Source organism: Artemia sp. Qi Xiang Cuo, chromosome 7 (genome assembly GCF_049724085.1).
Source record: "Artemia sp. Qi Xiang Cuo chromosome 7, ASM4972408v1, whole genome shotgun sequence".
Taxonomy (NCBI): Eukaryota; Metazoa; Arthropoda; class Branchiopoda; order Anostraca; family Artemiidae; genus Artemia; species Artemia sp. Qi Xiang Cuo.
The window spans coordinates 7,764,341-7,783,591 of NC_142800.1; the positions used below are offsets into that span (position 1 = coordinate 7,764,341).

Sequence of the window (19,251 nt, forward strand, 5' to 3'; positions counted from 1 at the left end):
ATACATAAAAAGAATCAGATTTTAATTTTGATTTCAAATATATAAGTTTCATCAAGTTTAATTATACCCATCAAAAGTTACGCGGCTGAGAAAATTTGGCTGATTTTTGAAAAAAGGGGGAAAGACCCCCTAAAAATTATAGAACCTTAAAGAAATTTGCACCATTATATTCAACGTATCAGAGAACCATACTGTAGAGGTTTCAAGCTCCTATCTACAAAAATGTGGAATTTTGCATTTTTTGCCAGAAGAAAGATCACGGGTGCGTGTTTATTTGTTTGTTTGTTTGTTTGTTTTGTTTTTTTTTTTTTCCAGGGGTAATCGTATTGACCCAGTGGTCCTAGAATATCGTAAGAGGGCTCATTTGAACGGAAATTAAAAGTTCTAGTGCCCTTTTTAAGTGATCAAAAAAAATGGAGGGCAACTAGGCCCTCTCCCACGCTCATTTTTGTCTCAAAGTCACCCAATTAAAATTTTGAGATAGCCATTTTGTTTAGCATAGTCGAAAATCTAATAAATGTGTCTTTTACGATGACTTAATCCCCCACAGTTCCCAGGGGAAGGGCTGCAAGTTATGAACTTTGCCCATTGCTTGCATATTGTATTGGTTATTGGGAAGTATACAGACATTTTCAGGAAGAATTTTTTTTGTGGGGGGGGGGGGGCCGGTGGAGGGGCTTACTCGGGATAATCTTTCCGTGGAGGATGTTTCTTTGGGGTAAGGGACATTTCTATGAAGGGGGCGTCGGATTTCCAAGCATCATTTAAAATACGATCAGAAATTAAATTAAAAAAAAACAAGTTTTTTCAACTGAAAGTAAGAAGCAAAATTAGAACTTAAAATGAACAGAAATTATTATGTATATGAGGGGGTTCTCCCCCAAGTCAATACCTCGCTCTTTACGCTACAGTTTTTTTTAGTGCTTTCAAAAGAGCTATCTATTGTAATTAAACGGCCTTTGTGATTCAGGGGTTTGTGAATTAATTTTTTTTTAACTTTTAACGTAAAGAGTGTGGTATTGACTAAGGGGAGAACCCCCTCATATACATAATAACATACACGTAATAAAAAAAAAACAATAAAAAAAAAAAGTGATACGGCTCAATAGTAATCGAAAATTTCAAAAACTGAACTTTGATGTTAATAAATGTATCATAAGAAGTTGTTTATAATACCGATTAAAAATGTACAAATTTTGTTAAGTTTAGTATAATTGGCAACAGGATTCGAGCTTGAAAAAACTTACCTGGTTTTTTAAATAGGGTGAGAACGTCCCCCAAAAGTGAAAAATTGTTAATGAAAATCACATTGTCAGATTAAGTGTATCAGAAAGACGTATAACATATGTTTCAAACTCATATCTTCAAAAATCTGCAACTTTTTATTTTTTTTCAGAAGAAAAATATACGACTATAGAAGTTCGTTGCGTAAGTTAATTTGTAAATTACGTCAGAACCAAATTTAGAGACAGCCATTTAGCAAAAGAAAAGTAAAATTTTTTTGCAAATTTTGTTTACTTATTCAATGACGGCGAGCCAAAATAAAAGCTGCATTAACTAAAAAACGTTCAGAAATTAAATAAAAAAAACAAGTTTTTTTAACTGAAAGTAAGGAGCAACATTAAAACTAAAAACGACCAAAATTATTCCGTATATAGAAGGGACTGTCCTCTCCTCAACGCCTAGCACTTTACGCTAAAGTTTGACTGTCTTACAACTCTATTTTTTTTAAACAATAAAAAACTTTAGCGTAAAGAGCGAGGTGTTGAGGAGGGGACAGCCCCTTTCATATACGGAATAATTTCTGTTCGTTTTAAGTTTTAATGTCGCTCCTTACTTTCAGTTAAAAAAACTTATTTTTTTTATTTAATCTATTAATTAGGCCTGACCAACGGCTCTCAAACGTTTTGCGTCAGAACCATTCGATATCGTTATTCGTCTCATCGGTTTTTCTGTCGTTGACGCTAAGATGGTCACTGCAAAACATAATTTTCTGGAACAATTTCTAAGAAGTAAGTTGTTCCCAAAATTACAGACATTGCTGACCTTGAGAATGTTATTGTTCATGTCTATTTAAATCTAGTTTTAAGTTAGTGAGTCGAGTTAGTAAGTGAATAATCTATTAATTGGCTTTTTATGCTGGTTCAAAATGTATAAAAAATGTTTTTTTTTCAAAAAGTTACAAATGAAATATACCGATTTGGGGGTATAGGAGAATTTTCTGTAGGGTGGAAAGTTACCGGGGAAAATTTTACATTAAGGATGAGGGAAGGGGTTTCCTTGCATGATCTGAAAAACGGTCAGAAATTAAACAAAAAAAAAACAAGTATTTTTTAACTGAAAGTGAGGAGCAACAATAAAACTTAAAACGAACAAAAATTATTCCGTATAGAGGGTGCTGCCCTCTTCTCAATTCATCGCTCTTTACACTGAAGTTAGACTTTTTGTCACATTTCTTTAAGAAAGACTGCTTTGCTATTTGGAACACAAGGGATGTTGAATTTGAAGGAGAAGTATTTTTAAAGATCTCAAGTCTTTAGCATGAGATTGATGAGGGGACAGGTCCTCTCATATACGGAATAATTGCTGTTCATTTTAATTTTGCCCCTTATTTTCAGTTGAAAGAACTTTTGGTACTTACGCATTATATGTTCCTTTACAAGGAAACTAGTCACGAAAAACCCGCCAGACGGGTTAATTCAAGAGACCGCTATAGAGTAATGCAATGCAAAGCGTGGTTTTCATTGCGTTTACGATATTTAAACCGTTGTTTTGGTGTTTAGGGGTGAAAAAATACCTTCGCTAGGTTAGGGTAGGTTACATATTCAATATATGCTATGCTTTACCCCCACCCCCTAGTTTGCAAATATATATCCCAGATTTGTTTATAAACTATTATATGATATATTCATCCTATTTTATTTCATTAGTATTAACCAAACTTGACTTTTTAGAAAGGCCCATATAATGCGTAAGTACCAAACTTTTTTTATTTATTTAATTAATTAACGGGCTATGGGAATTGGGAAAACAAATCTTTTTTGACTAGATGCATCCGGTTTCGTATCTGTGAGACTGTGACTGTTTGGAGATTAACTAACGTCAAATTGACCCGCTAGCTGATTGTTTGGTAGCTTGTTTTGACCCGCTAACTTGGTAAGAAATTCGAGTTGATTGAACTGGTTTCATCGAGTTCACCCGAGAATTGCGTGTCTTCATTCTTGAGTCTGAACTAAATTCTTAATTGCGAAATTTATAAAGGTACTTTTCGGTTATTGGAAACACGCCCAAGAAGTGAAGTTAGGTTATGAAAAACAACAAAACTTGATGATAAAATAACACAGGAAACAAAATTATGGAAACCTAACCCAACGTAACGTAATCTAACTCCCTACCCAACCCCTAATGTGCAAATATATAGCCCAAATTATACAAGTCCAATGCATTTTCTCTAAGTCCAGTGCATTTTATCATCCATTACTTGTTTTTGTAGCTATGAAACCGGTTTTCTGAGATGTAACCTAAGCGTAATTTTTGAATGTGTTTCCAATAACCGACAAGTACCTTTATAAAAGACAAGATTCCAGATTTTATTTACCAGCCTGAATTTAATAAATGCTTTGAAAACGGATTTGAATTTCTTGAATTATGCCCTGGAAAACTAGCCCTGGTCCCTGGAAATATTAGCCCTGGAAAACTAAGGATGAGCATCATTATTTTCCTAGTTTATAAATTCCAATAACTTACCGTTAACTAACCTCATGCTAAACAGTCCTTTATATGAAACCCCAACTAAATGAGATTTTTTTAGCAGCCAGTTCTGGGAAACAAAGAGCTGACAGAATTATTTTCTCAATTTATATCTACTAATTTAATTTTAACTAACCTCGCACTAAACGGAACTTTTCAAGGGTCTTTCTTTAATAAATGACAGTTCTCTACAAGTTGTTTCATGGGAAATTAAGAACTGGCAACATAATTTCCTAATTTATACATCCTAACAGGGCCGTATCCAGGGGGGTTGACGGAATTTGAACCCCTCCCACCTCCCCCGAAATTTTTCCGACACCTAAAACATGACAAAATGCATATAAACAAGTTTTTGATGCGTTTTATGAAGTTGTTTTTTTTTATTGTAACTCCCCTGAACGAAAATCCTGGATGAACCCTTGTATCCTAATAATACACCGTTCAAAAAAGTTTCCCGGTTTTCTTATTTATAATATTTTTTTATATACTAAAACTTACTATTGCAGTCTTTGCAGCAGCAATTCGCTATCACTCGCTTGGCCCTAGCTCAAGTCCTTTTTAATTAACTTAAAAATGAGGAGAAAAAATGGTAATAGCCTATGTTTTAGTTTCAAGGCAACTAACAATAGTTTATTTAGAAAGAGGACCAAAAACAAATTCAAAACAAACTTGTAGCAAAGATAACTAAATCAATATTTGAATTATTTAGTTTACTCATGGCTCGTCTTGCAAAGAAGACCTCGGTTCTCGGCAATTAATGTTTTACAGAAATACCTATTAATACCCTATTTTCTTTCTTTTTTTTCTTCTTTTTTTGACTGCGATTTTATATAATTTCCATTAGAAACATGGGTACTTTTATGAGGAGGACGTAAGAGGCAAAATCCTTCATACCTTTTAAAAGTCGAGAATTATTTGCAGTTGTGAGTGAGCAACATGGATATCTTTATGAAGTTGATAGATTTTTATGAGTAATAAGACGTAGTATTCTTGAAGCAGGAATAACTAAAATAGACCTCCAGTGTTGTCAAACTCTTCAAGCCCGTTTCATTTGAATGTCAACTATCTACAGAAGCCTTTGCTCCATCGAGAACATTTTGATTTCCGGACATGTTCCCTTCCTGCAATGCGGGGGTCAAATACTCTCTGGTTTTGAGGCGGTTAAAGCTGTAACTTTACATGTTTGAAATTTTTTAAATTATGCTCGTAACTGTATATAACCAAGATCCTTCCCCTGACTACAGTCGATACCAGCTCCTGTGCAAAGTCCCCTAATCTGTCTAGCAAGTAAAAACCTATATGAATAGGACCGAGTTACAGCGATTGAATTTGGTTTTAATTTTCAGGCCCGTTTGCGTACCCAGATCCTCAACACACCCTATTTATGTTGATGGTTCTGTCTAAGATTAATTAAAAAAAAAAAAAAAAAAAAATTCGAGGGAAGTAAAGAGCGAAGTTGAAACTTAAAACGAACAAAGATTATTACTTCACAGTCTATCTAACATATATCAATAAAGCTAATGCAAATAAATCAACGGGTGATTTCTCCCTATGTTTGTAACATTACAGAAAACTAGCGCTTTATTGAAAATACAAAATCCAAGTATAGAAAACAAGAATATTGATTTAGGAGTCAAAAGTAAATACGTAGCCTCACAACAGCAAACTAATCTATAACGCTTCTCATAGTCCTGCATAAGCTGTGATATCAGTAACTTTCAGTATACAATTAAAATTATCTTAAAAACCTAGGCAGAAAAATAATAAGTTTAAAGTCATTACACAGCATATAAAGTAATGGATTGGTTTATCAGGTAACACCTTGGTCTCACCTAGTATTACTCCAAATGGACAGAATATCAACCGTAATATGAACTCTGGGAATCCAGTTATTTCTGTCTATAAAAGGGAGAATTTTCAGTTGGGATACAAATTCTAAAGCGAGTCTAAAGTGGCACTTCGAATTTGTCTACGAAATAATCAGGAAATGTCCTTTTAAGATCCAAAACGACAGTCAGTCATTGGACTGAGCTCATTTTGCAGAAGTGCTGCCAAATTAAACGAAAAAAAAATGTAAAAAAATAAAGCAACAATCTAAAAATACTTTATTTTTATACTATTAAAAGTGTCCTTAAAATGTTTCCTTTTACCGTACCAAAACTCCTATATTGTTTTGTGTTTTCAGTAAAGTTCTAATTTTCTGTAATGTTACAAACATAGGGAGATATCGCCAATTGATTTATTTACGTTAGTTTTATTGATATAATAATAATTTATTTATAACTCACTGCACAAACAATGTGATAAAAAGTGGAGTAAAGAGAAAAAAGAAGAAAGATACAGACACCACTTAAAGTAAAATAAACAAATAAAAAGAACATTCAGCGAAACAAACGAATAATAATAATATAAAAATAATATAAGAATTACCTAAATTCTCCCAGGGAACTATTTTCATTTGCGTTTCTTCCTCTTTGGATGCACAATCTTACGTATGGAGAGAATATTACGGTGGGATTGTCAAGTAAATAATTTGAATAAGTAAGTATAACAATAAGTAATCCTTCTTTTATTATGCATCTTTGAGTCGTTCCAGAACCACATGCCTACACCTCTCCAACTACTAAGTGGTAGGGGGTTGGGGTCAGAGGCGTTATTTGCTATGGGGCAGAGGGGGCAACTTCCCGTCCCAGACCTCAGTTTTCTTCCAAATCCCAGTTTGCCCCCCCCCGCTCTCAGCTTAAACTTAGTTTCTCCAAAAATGTCAAAACTAAGATAAGCATGCATAATTCAAGTATCTTCTGAAACAGGTCATTTTTCTTTAGTACATCTTTACTTTTGTATTACTATAGGGCTTGCTTTTCAGTTTTCTCTGTCATTTTCACTTGATTTGGAAAATGCCTCCAACGTTGACCCCGCCCCCACAGGATTTTGAAAAAATTACGCCACTTGTTGGGGTATGGATTTAGTGATCTACTCAAAATGTCGTTGCAAACCACGAACTGGATGCCCTCTATTCCCTTTTGAATCAAAATGCTTGATCAAATACCTTTCTCGGACATGCGTTAAAAAATATATTAATGCTTGCACCTTAATTGCGTGGCTTATTAAGGGGACTCGAAGGAGGAACATACGGGAGGTCATCTTGCAACCCTCCGGTTAAGGGTTTTGGACCATAATTATTACAATGATGATATCGTTTTATACTTCCAAGCTTGTCTACTTAAGTGCCATCAAAGTGTTGTTTTAGTGCTATATTACACTCACGGAAGATAGATTTGATAAGGACCTCGTAGGTGTGGACAATAGTTTCCAAATAAGTCATTAAACGTCTCTATAACAGGAACCGGTTGAGCACTAGCTCAACCCTTCCCTGTTGCGACACAGCGAACTAGTGACCGGTTTTAGTGCTATTCGAAGTTTGCTGGTTGTTGAATTTATAGGAAGGACGTAGAAAGGGGCGTAACTTGTTATGGGACTGGGCGGGGGGCAGCTGCCTCCTCCAGACCCAAGTTTACACCCACCCCCCCTGACCTCCTTTTGCCCCCCAGCAGAAATTTACTTTCCTAAAAAAATCGTGGCATAACTAAGATAAGCCTGCATAACTCAAGTATCCAGGGAAACAGGTAAGTTTTCTTTAGTATATCTTTGCCTGTATGGTAATATATGGCTTATTTTTGAGTTTTCACTATCATTTTCACTTGATTTAGGAAAATTGGCTTCAACTTTGCCCCCCCCCCCCAGGATTTTGACGAAATTATGTCACTGGACGTATTTCTAAGGAATATATTTTATATTAGATATTAAAAATCTGTCTAGATACCTGCGATACCAATACGCCCAATAACAATACGCTCATTCAGATATGCTTCATATAGATAAGTCCGATACCGATACAGTGTGCAGACCTTTCAACAGGGACTATGGAGGGTCATATCATCATCAAAACCAAAGATGGTGACCTTTGAATTATGTTGAAAAAATGGCTATCTTAAAATTGTGACCGGATGACTTTGGGGGAGGGGGCCTTCAGGGAGGGGAGCTAGTTGCCCTCTAGTCTTTTTGGTCACTTAAAAAGGACACTAGCCAATTCGATTTCCGTTGGAATGAGCTATTATACACCTCTCTATGTTGTTCTGGTCACCCACTAGCCCTGCTAGAAAAAAAAGACGAAAAAAAAAAACGGGAGACAGATCAGTGCTACCCATGCAAAAATGTTATCTCCTTGTTGTTCAAGGGGAGGGACTGTAATTTCCCTTTTCAAGGTTTTCAAACATTCTGATTCCAATGGTAGAACTTTCATTATGATCTGACGCCATTTTCAAAGGTTTTTTTTTGTAAAATCACCATAAATTTCTTTTCGCAATGAACTTTTATTTTTAGGACAAACCGAAAGAATAGTTACCATTCCTGAATCAGTCTCAGATTGCAATTTTTTTTCAAAACGTGTTTTTTAACGCTCGGTTACTATGGGTTGTGGTTCGCTCTTAACTAGGTTGCAGCTACCGCTGCAACCATGATGTTGTTGTTGTTTTGATTTTTTTCACATTTCACGCGCAATCATAAGACAATTGCCGCTAGCCCTAGCAATCACTATTTTTATTCTTCATTTATAACAGTGCATTATACCTTTTATAAAAACAACTAAGAAAAACTTCTTTTGGGGAAAGACTGTTCAGGTTTTAAACTTTTAGAGGCTAGACAAATTGGTACTTACCTTATGAAAGCTAAATCCAGAATGAGATGAGTTCAGAATTTGCTGGTTAGGTGTTGATTTGTAATTTCCCAGAATTCTATGAGGTAACCTATCTTGCAAACTGTAAAGTTTAATTATTACTGAGTTGGGGTATTTCATAATTGTATTTTCTGTATTTTGGTAATTATTCTCTCTCATTTAAATCTAGTTCTTGCTGGATTTCAGTATAGGATTAGCTTTTCAGAGGGAGTGCTGTAGCGCTGTACATGGGTGCCCATAGGCTGAATTCTAGGGGGGGGGCGTACCTGGTCTAATCGGCACTTCCAATAATGTATAATTGAAATCTCAAGATAAAATATCACAGGCAGCGCGATAGCGCTGCCTATTTCAGACCAGGGCACTTCTTATAGAAGAAATGTCATAGGCACTTTAAAAAGAGCTTATGGAGGGCAACCAGCTCCCCCTCCCCAACGTCAATCACTTCCCCAAACACATCCAATCAAAATTTTGAAACTACCATTTTGTTCAGCCTAGTTTAAAGGTCCGGAAATTATGATTTTGAGGATGACAACCCCCTCCCCCGACAACCCCCAGGGCAAGGTTTGTAAGTTATGCCCCGGGGGATATAAGTTTTTTTTATAGAAAGGGTGATCGTAAGGCTTATTTGATTGGTAATCAGAAGTTCTACTGGCCTTTTAGCAGTCAAAATTAATTTTGGAGGTCAACCAGCCCCCCCCCCCCGTACACCAATCATTTCCCCAAACACATCCAATCATAATTTTTGATCTAGCCATTTTGTTCAGCGTAATTGAAAAGTTCAGAACTGATGTCTTTGATTGCCCTTACATACCCCTCAGGGAAACGGTTGTAAGTTACGCCCTGGGGGCATATAAGGTTTTTATAGAAATGGTGGTTGTATAAACTTCAAAGAGGCCTCATTGGATTGGTAATCATAATTTGTAGTGCTCTTTTTAAGAGTCAACGTGATCAGAGGGCAACTACTCTCCCATCCACACAAACACACACATGTATTTTCCCAAAACGCATCTGATAGAAATTTTAATATTGCCATTTGTTGTCGTAGAAACTTCGAAAAGGGCTCACTCGGTTGGTAATTGAAAGGGCTAGTGTCCTCTTTAATAGTCAAAAGTGACTGGAGGGCAACCATTCCCCCACGCCCATCATTTTACCAAACACTTCCAATCAAAATCTCAAGATAATTATTTTGTTTGACGTAGTTTATAAGTCCAGAAATCATGTCTTTGAGGATGAGAACCCCCTCACAGTCCTCAGGGCAAGGGTTGTAAATTATGTCCTGGGGGCACATGATCCTCAAATATAAATCGTTGTCGTAAGAACTTCAAAACGAGCTCATTCAATTGGAACTTGAAAGGGCTACTGCCTATTTCAATGGTCAGAAAGGATTGGAGGCCTTGACATTTTTACAGTAAAAATCGATGGGGGTGTAATGTATTATTTTTTTCTAGTTGCCCCATAGCCCGTAGGGCAAGGGTTGTAAGTTTACGGTTGTAAGTTTAAGGGTTTACGGTGGTCTTATAAACTTCAGAGGGGGCTCATTGGATTGGAAATCGGAAGATGAAGTGCATTTAAGAGTGAAATTTATCGGAGGGCAGCTATACCCCCCACGTCATGTTTTCCCCAAATGCATCCAAGGCCGTATCCAGGGGGAGGGGGTTACCCGGTTTGAACCCCCCTCCCCCGAAATGTTTGTTTGACTCGTAAAAACGTAACAAAAATGACATAAACAAATTTTGTATGCGTTTTTTGAGGTTTTTTGTATAGCCGCCCCCCCCCGCGAAAAAAAATCCTGGATGCGCTTCTGAATGCATCCGATTGAAATTTTGAGATAACCATTTGGTCAAAAATAGTAAAAAAATCACATTAAACTGCCTTTGGGGTTGACATACCCCCCCCCCCGATTATGGGGGTAAGGGTTGTAAGTTATACCCCGGGGGCATTTAAGATTTTTATGAAGAGGTGGTCTCAGTTGATTGGAAAGGCGTAGTTATAGCTCCATTTTAAGAGTCGAGCGTGATGGAGAGAATAGTCCCCTTCCCTGATATCCTCTTTTCCCCAAACACATTCGATCGAAATTGTGAGATAGCCATTTTGTAACCAATAGTCCAAAGAGAATATAACAATGTCGTCAGTAATCAAATATAAGAAACATTTAGGCGGACGTTGAACTAAATCAAAACAAACTATAAGCATGTGGACTTTCAAAAAGGTGACAAAGCAAAATCTCAAGAACAACTTATATTATTAAGTTAGACCTTTAAGAGTAAGTTGTGGAGAATTTTGAACTAGCTCGAAGGCACTATGTATACTTTTAATACTACAACTACAGATACTGTAACTAATGACGCTAAGAGCATTAAGGTGAAACTTCTAGGAAGTGTTTAGGGGGCGTTCCAATTAAACGAAAAAACTGTATACAAGTAGTTTTTCAAAAAGGCATATAAGCAATATCAGAGGCAGGACCATTCTATAATAGCTAGAAATACCATTGAAATATTTAAAGAAACTAATTCGATTCAAAATTAAAAGTTCTGGTGTCCTTTCTAAGAGTAAAAAAGAATTGGAGGACCATCAGCCCGTCTCTCAAGCCGATTTATTTCCCAAACACATCCAGTCAAAATTTTGAGACGACTGTTTTGTTCAGCATAGTAGAATGGTCCAACAACTATGTATTTAGGGATCTTGGGCATCTCAACCCCCAAAAATTATGCAATTGACCCATTATAATGTATATCTAAATGCTACTTTAAGAATAAACCAAACGGCATTGTGTATGCGGTTGCCAATAAGACACTTCAGGAATATATCGAGAAGGACTGGGGGTATTAAGTTGAAGGTTTCGGGACAACTACTATTACTACTTCTGCTCTTACATTTGAAATAAATAAATAGATTATGTGTATCTAGGTTGTCAATGAGCATAGATAGAATCTGTTGGGAATGATATTAAGTTTTTTTTTTTTCAGGTTAACTTGAGGAGGTATAAAATTTAATTAAAAAGTACAATTGGTGTCAGGATTAAAAACTGTTGAAAAAGTTTCTCCCAACATACGAATAGCAAGCCAAAGTATGGGCCAATGAAAAACGAACGGAAGATAGCCTAAAAAAAACTTTTTCCACAAAACGAGTTTTTCACAGAAAAGTAAAGAGCTTCATTAAGCCAAAAATGGGCAGAAATGAAGTCAAGTAATCGTCCAAGCGTAAAACTACCACAAGTCATTATCAATAAATAAATGAAACTCAAAACGAACAGAAATTAGAATAAATAGCCGTGTGTAACTCGAAACGAGAAAAAATTAATATTAGTAGAGCTGATAATCCCCATGCCTTCTCAAAACCCGAACATAATTTGTGCTTTACAGAAAACAAAATATGTTTAAATGTTTTCACAATTTTACTTAAATAAGTAAAAAACTTTTTTTTTACTCGCTTTTGTTTATGCTTTTTTTTACTTTAAGGAATAAATATCAGTATAGGTATATTAAACTGACAATCCACGGTCATTTTTTTTCTTTCTTTAAACAAAGCCTAAATTATGTTCTGGTCTTGAGAACAGGCCTTGGGGTTGTGAGCCCTAGTAATGTTAATTTTTGATCGTTTTGAGTTTGACTTGGCTATTTATTATAATTTCTGTTTGTTTTGAGCTTCATTTGTTTGTTGATAGTGATTTGTGATAGTTTTGCACTTGGGCGATTACTTGACTTCCTTTCTGCCCATTCTTGGCTTAATGAGCTCTTTAATCTTCTTTGAAAAACCTATTTTTTGGGAAAAGTTTTTTAAATTAATACAAATATAAGACAGCTTCATTCAGTCAGGGGCTGGGGCTGGTGCCCCCAGCCCCCCTTATGGGCGCCCATGGCGCTGTACAAAGTAAACAGCATCGTACATTTCATGCATTTTTTTTTTCGTCCATCTTTTACAGAATAGGTGATCGTAGCAACTTGGGAAGTGGGCGATTCGATTTGAAATTGAAAGCTCTAGGGACTATAGAGTTGAAAGTATTTGGAGAGCAGTCAGCTACCTCCCGTGATTCGGGAGGTAGCTTTATGCTTCATGTCGGTCGATTTTAATAACTCTTAATTTTATTATTATTATCATTATTATTCTGGCCTATTCTCTTTCTCCGAGAAAATGAAACTTGATTGTCTGAAATTCAAAGGGTATTAACCTTTTTCCAAGGCTTTGAAATAATACCGTACTCTATATATTGGTTCTAATCTGCTCTCGATTAGTGAGACCTTTTATATTGTAATTAATTATAAAAGAGTAACCATCAAAGAAGGAAAGAAAATTAACTGGCAACGCCGATGATGTATCTTCAAATCTAGAAAAAATGGATAATCTATGGACAAAAAGATTAGTAACTAGGCCCTGGTTGCTAGTCGTTTGATCAGCTAACCATTAAAAAATTATTTGAACTGTTTTCACTTTTATAACATTAAAAAATCAAAAATTAATTAAGATTTTAAGGAATAAATATCAGCATATGTATATTAAACTGACAATTGACATTTTTTGTCAGTAAATTCATTTGAATGTTTTCAGTAAAGTACAAATTATATTCTGGCTTTTAGAAACCATATGGGTTTTGAACCCTACTCGCATTAATTTATGCAATTTCTGTTGGTTTGGATTTGTTGATACTGATTTGTGGTAGTTATATGCTTGGTAGATTATTCTCTTTTTTGTTCATTTTTGGTTCAATGGAATTCTTTACTTTTTTTGAAAAAAAACTATTTTGTGGAAATTTTGTTTTAATTAATTCTAATTAAACGGCCCTAATGTTTTTGGAGTCTTTATTAAAGAATTGGGAAAAAGTCAAACTTTACCTTAAAGAGAGAGGGAATTAAGAGGAGGAAGCCCCCTCATATATTGAAAAATTTTGTTTGTTTAACGTTTTAATGTAGGTCCTTAATTTTAGTTGAAAAACTTTTCTTTTCTATTTAATTTCATAAAAGGGTTTCTGTATTGAAATAAACGACACATCATTAACACAGAATTCTGAGATTAATGGATATTTCTGCTGGGCTTGGTCTGTTTTGGTGGACGTTTTCAGGCAGAAAAATCTCTTCCTAGCTAATGTATCTACCATGGGTTGCCTCCTCGTAGTAGCGTAATATTTGTAGGCATGGATATATAATGAGTCGGAGGAAATAAACTAGAGACTATCTGTGAAGGATTTCTACTCTTTTTTATAGAAGAGCATCGCCAAGTGCTGAAAACCATGTTGCTACAAAAAATAGGCCCAGGATTGTACAAAGCCGTCCTTATTTTCCCCGTGTTTTGATTCCTGGGAAATAGTTTTCACAAAGGGGGCATTTCTGGTGATCGAGAAACCGATTAAAGAAATAAAGTCTTATTCAAATGAAAGAAGGCTAAGGAGAATTTTTCAGACTGAATCGTCTGTAAGCAATTTTACAGGGAGGGGGTATTCTTAGCGAGGATGGAACTTTCTGGAGGGAATTTAACGGGGGGAAGGTTGACTTTACGTTCGATGTAGTTTCAGCGAATGACTTCCGTGAGAGAGAAAGTTGCCCCCTCAATGTGTGACGGGTTGCCCCCTCCTTAATACTTTACTCTTTACGATAAAGTTTGACTGTTTGTACCAATCTTTTAATTGCGTATACTGAAACACGGGGGCTCTTTAATTATAATAGGAGGCTTTTTTTTAAAAGTGCTAACAGCTTTAGTGTAAAAAACAAGGTGAAGAAGAGGAAGCAATTCTTCATATACGGAAAAAATCTTCCAGAATTAATATGCAGATTTTTTTTTAATGCTTTATGTACTTGAGCCAAATTTGAATCTGCATTAGTTGAAAAACGTTCAGAAATTAAATAAAAATAAAACAAGTTTTTTAACTGAAAGTAAGGAGCGACATTAAAACTTAAAAGGAACAGAAATTATTCCGTGAAAGGGGCTGTCTCCCCCTCAACGCCTCACTCTTTACGCTAAAGTTTTTATTATTTTAAAAAAGAAAAATTGTGACAAAGAGTCAAACTTTAGTGTAATGAACGAGGCGTTGAGGAGGGACCAGAACCTTTCATATACGAAATAATTTCGCTTCGTTTTAAGTTTTAGTGTCGTTCCTTACTTTCAGTTAAAAAACCTTTTCATGTCATTCAAAAAAGAAAAGGCAATTGCCTATTTCCGAACATCCACCACATGGCTAATATGGGAGTAAAGTTCATTTGTGATGCAAATGGATGCTATATTTAGACTGAGGATGCAATTCTAGGTATATATTTGCACATTCGGGGGGTGGGTGGAGGTATATATTCTGTGAATATATATGTTCTAAGAAATTCATGAAGTTATTAGAAAACTGGAAAAACAAGGAAAAAATTGAAGATAAAGGCTCTCCCCCTACATGTGTTAACTCGGATTATTCTCCATATTATGGAGTAAGAATTGTCTTCTTACTGTTTCCTTATGTCCAGCTGGACTCCTATGCTTAAAATACTGGTGGGCCGGTTGGCTAATTTAAAGATTTGTGCATATATACACTGTCAAATTAGCCTCCTGGTGGTATCCCCCATCCCCCTATTTCCTATTGTTTATGCAATAGGCGATATTATTGAGATGTAAATAGACATTTTCGGGAGGCGAATTTTCTCGGGGAGAATTTTCGGTGGTGGGGTGTGGGGGATGCGCCCTCTTAAATACTCTGCTCTTTACGCTAAAGTATGACTTTGTGTCCCAATCCTGTACAAACCACAAGTGAAACACAAGGTTCGTTAAGTTAGAATAAGATAGCTTTTTGAACATTCTAAATAACATTAGCGTGAAGAGCGAGGTATTGTGGAGGGGTATCCTTCTCATATAGGTAATAATTTTTGTTCGTTTAAGTTTTAATGTTGATCCTTACTTTTAGTTGAAAACAGCCAGTAGTTTATTTCTCTTTATCCGGAGGCTGAGCCCGTGTATTTGCAAATCTAGATTTTTCTGGTAAGCATTTATGTCATCGTGGATTGGTTTTTACATTATTCAATGTTTGGAAAAAAATTTTGCAAAATGCTCTTTAATTACAATTTTTGTTACTAAACTTTTGCAAAGCGAAGAGCTAATTAATTTTAGCAAAAAAAAAAAAAAACAATGATTTTGTATGTAGAATTTATTGGAACGCAGATGGAAGCAATAGCTTTTATATGAACTATTAAAAAAATCTGTCTACGATATTTTGGTAACCCGCTAGCCCCACCCCTTGAGAAATGGCACCAAAAGTGCCATTTTTGTGTCATTTAGCACTTGCAAATGGTTGAATTTATAAAAAGATGGTAGATGTGAAAAATAGCTTTTAAATGAGCCATTAAACATCTCTCTATGGTGTTCTGGTAATCCGCTAGCCCTCAAAGGAGAAAAAAACAACAAAAAAACAGGAGACAGATCGGTAGTGCTACTCATGTAAAAAAAGGGACTTTCCTTGTTGTTAAAGGTGGAGGACTATAATTTCCCTGTGCCAGGTTTTCGATCTTGCTGATTCCAATGATACACTTCATTTTGATCTGACGCCATTTTCGAGGGATATCAGTCTTTTCTCCGAAATCACCATAAATTTCTTTTCGCCATGAACTTTTACTTTTAAGACAGACCGTAAAAATAGTTATTATGCTGCAACCATGATTTTACTAAAGATAGTTTAAATATACCTCCGGGTATGCCAAGACCCCTAACAGCTCCTGAAGGCTCGAAACCTTTCAGGGATCGTTCCATAGCCCAAGAGGAACACATTTATTGGAAAGAACGAGGGTGCCATGGAGTCTGGCAAGTAGACTTCAAATTTCGTGTTGCGTCAGGAAGCGTGGCTATAAGCACCGAGTCTCTGATTTACAATAAATATTAGCATAACATATACATTTTCCGACGCAAAATATACATAATTGTAGTAAAATATGTAATAAAATATGAGCATAACAAATTCATTTTGCTACACAAATTTATATAATTCAAAACTTCTTGTGTTTGCACTTGTCGCTGTCGTTGGTTTTGGTTGTCGCTCTCGCTTGGGTTTGCACTTGGATGTTGCACTATGTCGCTCGAACGCGTATTTGTGGTTCTTTCTACCGTTATCATGAACCAATACCATGTGATACTGCAGGGGATGATACGACGGAACAAGTTGCCCTCCGATCGATTTCGGCCCTTTTAGAGTATTAAAATTGCTAATTTACGATAGACTGAGTCCTCCACTTGATTCTATGGATATCAGTTTTGTAAAAGAGACTTCTTTTAATATTTACATTTTGTTGACTAAGCTAACGGGATGACGGGAAAACAAAATATTTTGACTTGACCTATGCATCCTGGTTTCGTATTTCGTGACTGAAAATTAAACTGGCGTCAGATTTGACCCACTAGCTGATTGTTTGGTAGCTTGTTTTGACCTGCTAGCTTGATAAGAAATTCGAGTTGATTGAACCGGTTTCATCGAGTTCACCCAATACCTCCGGGTTCACCCTTCCATCTTGAATTTGAACTAAATTGAATTGCAAAATTCGCTAGAGGACAAGCTTTCGGATTTTAGTTGGAAGCCTGAATTTAATTGGTGCTTTGTAAACTGATTTTAATTTCTCAAATTTTGAACACTAGCCCTATAAATCTAAACTACAATTATTTAGAGGTTAGCTCCTGGGAAACTTTGAGCTGACAGCATTATTTTTTTAATTTGTCTCTCCTAATAATTTACTTTTTACTAAACGGAACTGTTCAGGAAACTAACTTTTTAACAAATGACAAGTTTGTAAAAGTTGGCCCATGGGAAATTGAAAACAAGCAAGATCATTTTTTTTAGCCTGTACATCACAACAGGGGCGTATCCAGGGCGGGGTTACGGGGTTTAACCCCTCCCCCGAAATTTTTGTCCGACTCGTAAAAAATAACAAAAATGTAAATAAACAAAATTTTGACGCGTTTTAGAAAGGTTTTATTGTACCCCCCCCCCCTCCCCGAACAAAAATCCTGGATGCACCCTTGCATCCTATAATAATTCACCATTCCAAAAACTTTCCCGGTTTACTTGTTTATAATATCCTTTATATACAAAAAAAAGTTACTCTTGCAGTCTTTGCGGCAGCAAATCTTCGGTACCGCTCGCTTAGCCCTGGCCCAAGCCCTACATAATTAACTTAACAACGAGTAGGAAAATGTTAATAGCCTGTGTTTTAGCTTAAAGGCAACTAACAATATCTTATTTAGAAAAAGGGCCAAAAACAAGGTTACAAAAGTTAGTATAGATTATTACATCAATATTTGAATTATTTAGTTTAGGCCTAGGCCTACTCAAGGCCATCTTGTAAAGAAGACCTCGGCCCTTGGCAATTAATATTTTTGAGAATCACCTATAAACATGATGACGGTATGCCGCTAGCCCTAGTAATCTGTTTGTTTTTTTTGTTGTTTTTTTTTTCATTTATAACGGCATTATACATTTTGTAAAACAACTAAGAGAAACTTCAGGTTTGAAACTTTCATTATAGATAGATTGGTTTTTACCTCATAAGAGCTAAATCCAGAATGAGACGAGTTCAGCATTTGCTGGTTAGTTGTTGATTGAAATTTCCCAGATTTCGATAAGGTTTAGCCTACCTTACAAAACCGTCCTGTCCTTTAAATTTCTGGGATTTGTTATTCCAAAAGTGAAGCTAACGGTGAAGTTCGGATAAGACAAGTTTTGCCCGTATTAGGTTTCTATTGGTAAACACAATAGAAATGTGAACTCGTATCCGAGGGGTAGCTCTCTCTAAAAAATCATATGCATTAGGTGGTGTGTGTCAAGCATGGCGGAACTGTGGCAAGCGTTTTGGGGAGTGTGTCAAACGTTTTAACTATTGTGCCAAGCGTGGCAGAACTGTGCCGCACACGTAGAATTCCGAGATGTACACCAGGAAGCAGGAAGTCAGTGCCCCTCGCTCATAGCAATTTTGTTGAACTTTTAAGGCACGTTAGCTTTTTTTTTTATTTCCTCCTTCCCCCAAAGTTAAGGTTCAAGGTCCACTTGGACCTCAATATCCTCTAAAAGTTTCAACTCAATCCCCTAAGCAGTTTCTAACACACTGTAGATGTCCTATTGTGATACCTAGCAACACAAATTGTCCTTTGATTTACCTTGCTGCTAAACTGTGAAAAGATTCTAAAACACCGAGGGATTTATAGCACAAAAACGTAGGTTGATCGGGAATAAAATTTTCCAGCATCCCCCACCCCGTGCACCCCTCAATGAAAATTATCCCCGTCACCTCCGTTAATTCTTAATACTGGAAATTTTCTATGAAAGCTCATTTTTTAAATTTTGGCTGTAATGGCGCGTGGTTCGGCCTCTATTAGCTTAGCTAAAAAAAAACAAAACAACATCGGATATAGCATTTTCATAGCGGTCCTGAATGGAGAATTAATTAAAAAAAAGCTTTTCCGAGGGAAGTAAAGATCGAAGTTGAGACTTAAAACGGACAAAAAGTATTACTTATATAGTATTACTTAGTAAGTATTACTTATATATATATATATATATATATATATATATATATATATATATATATATATATATATATATATATATATATATATATATATATATATATATATATATATATATATATATATATAATAACAAAAATAAAATCAAATAATGTACCAAGAGTGAAACTACCACAAATCACCATCGATAAATAAATGAAACCCAAAACGAACAAACATTACGATACATAACCGAGTCAAACTTAAAACGAGCAGAAATTAACATGAGTAGGGCTGAAAACCCCTACGCCTTCCCA

The 19,251-nt window shown here is 35.7% G+C and overlaps 1 protein-coding gene across 1 annotated transcript in view; it reads right to left on the reverse strand.

Moving 5' to 3' along the window:
* Positions 1 to 18,043, reverse strand: part of LOC148949905 (glycerol kinase-like) — a 126,812-nt gene extending 108,769 nt beyond the window's left edge. Inside the window, exon 1 of the mRNA XM_089091992.1 lies at positions 17,975 to 18,043. The gene's annotated coding sequence lies outside the window, so the exon portion shown is untranslated. The remainder of the gene's footprint in view (positions 1 to 17,974) is intronic.
* Between the last annotated feature and the right edge of the window lie 1,208 nt (positions 18,044 to 19,251).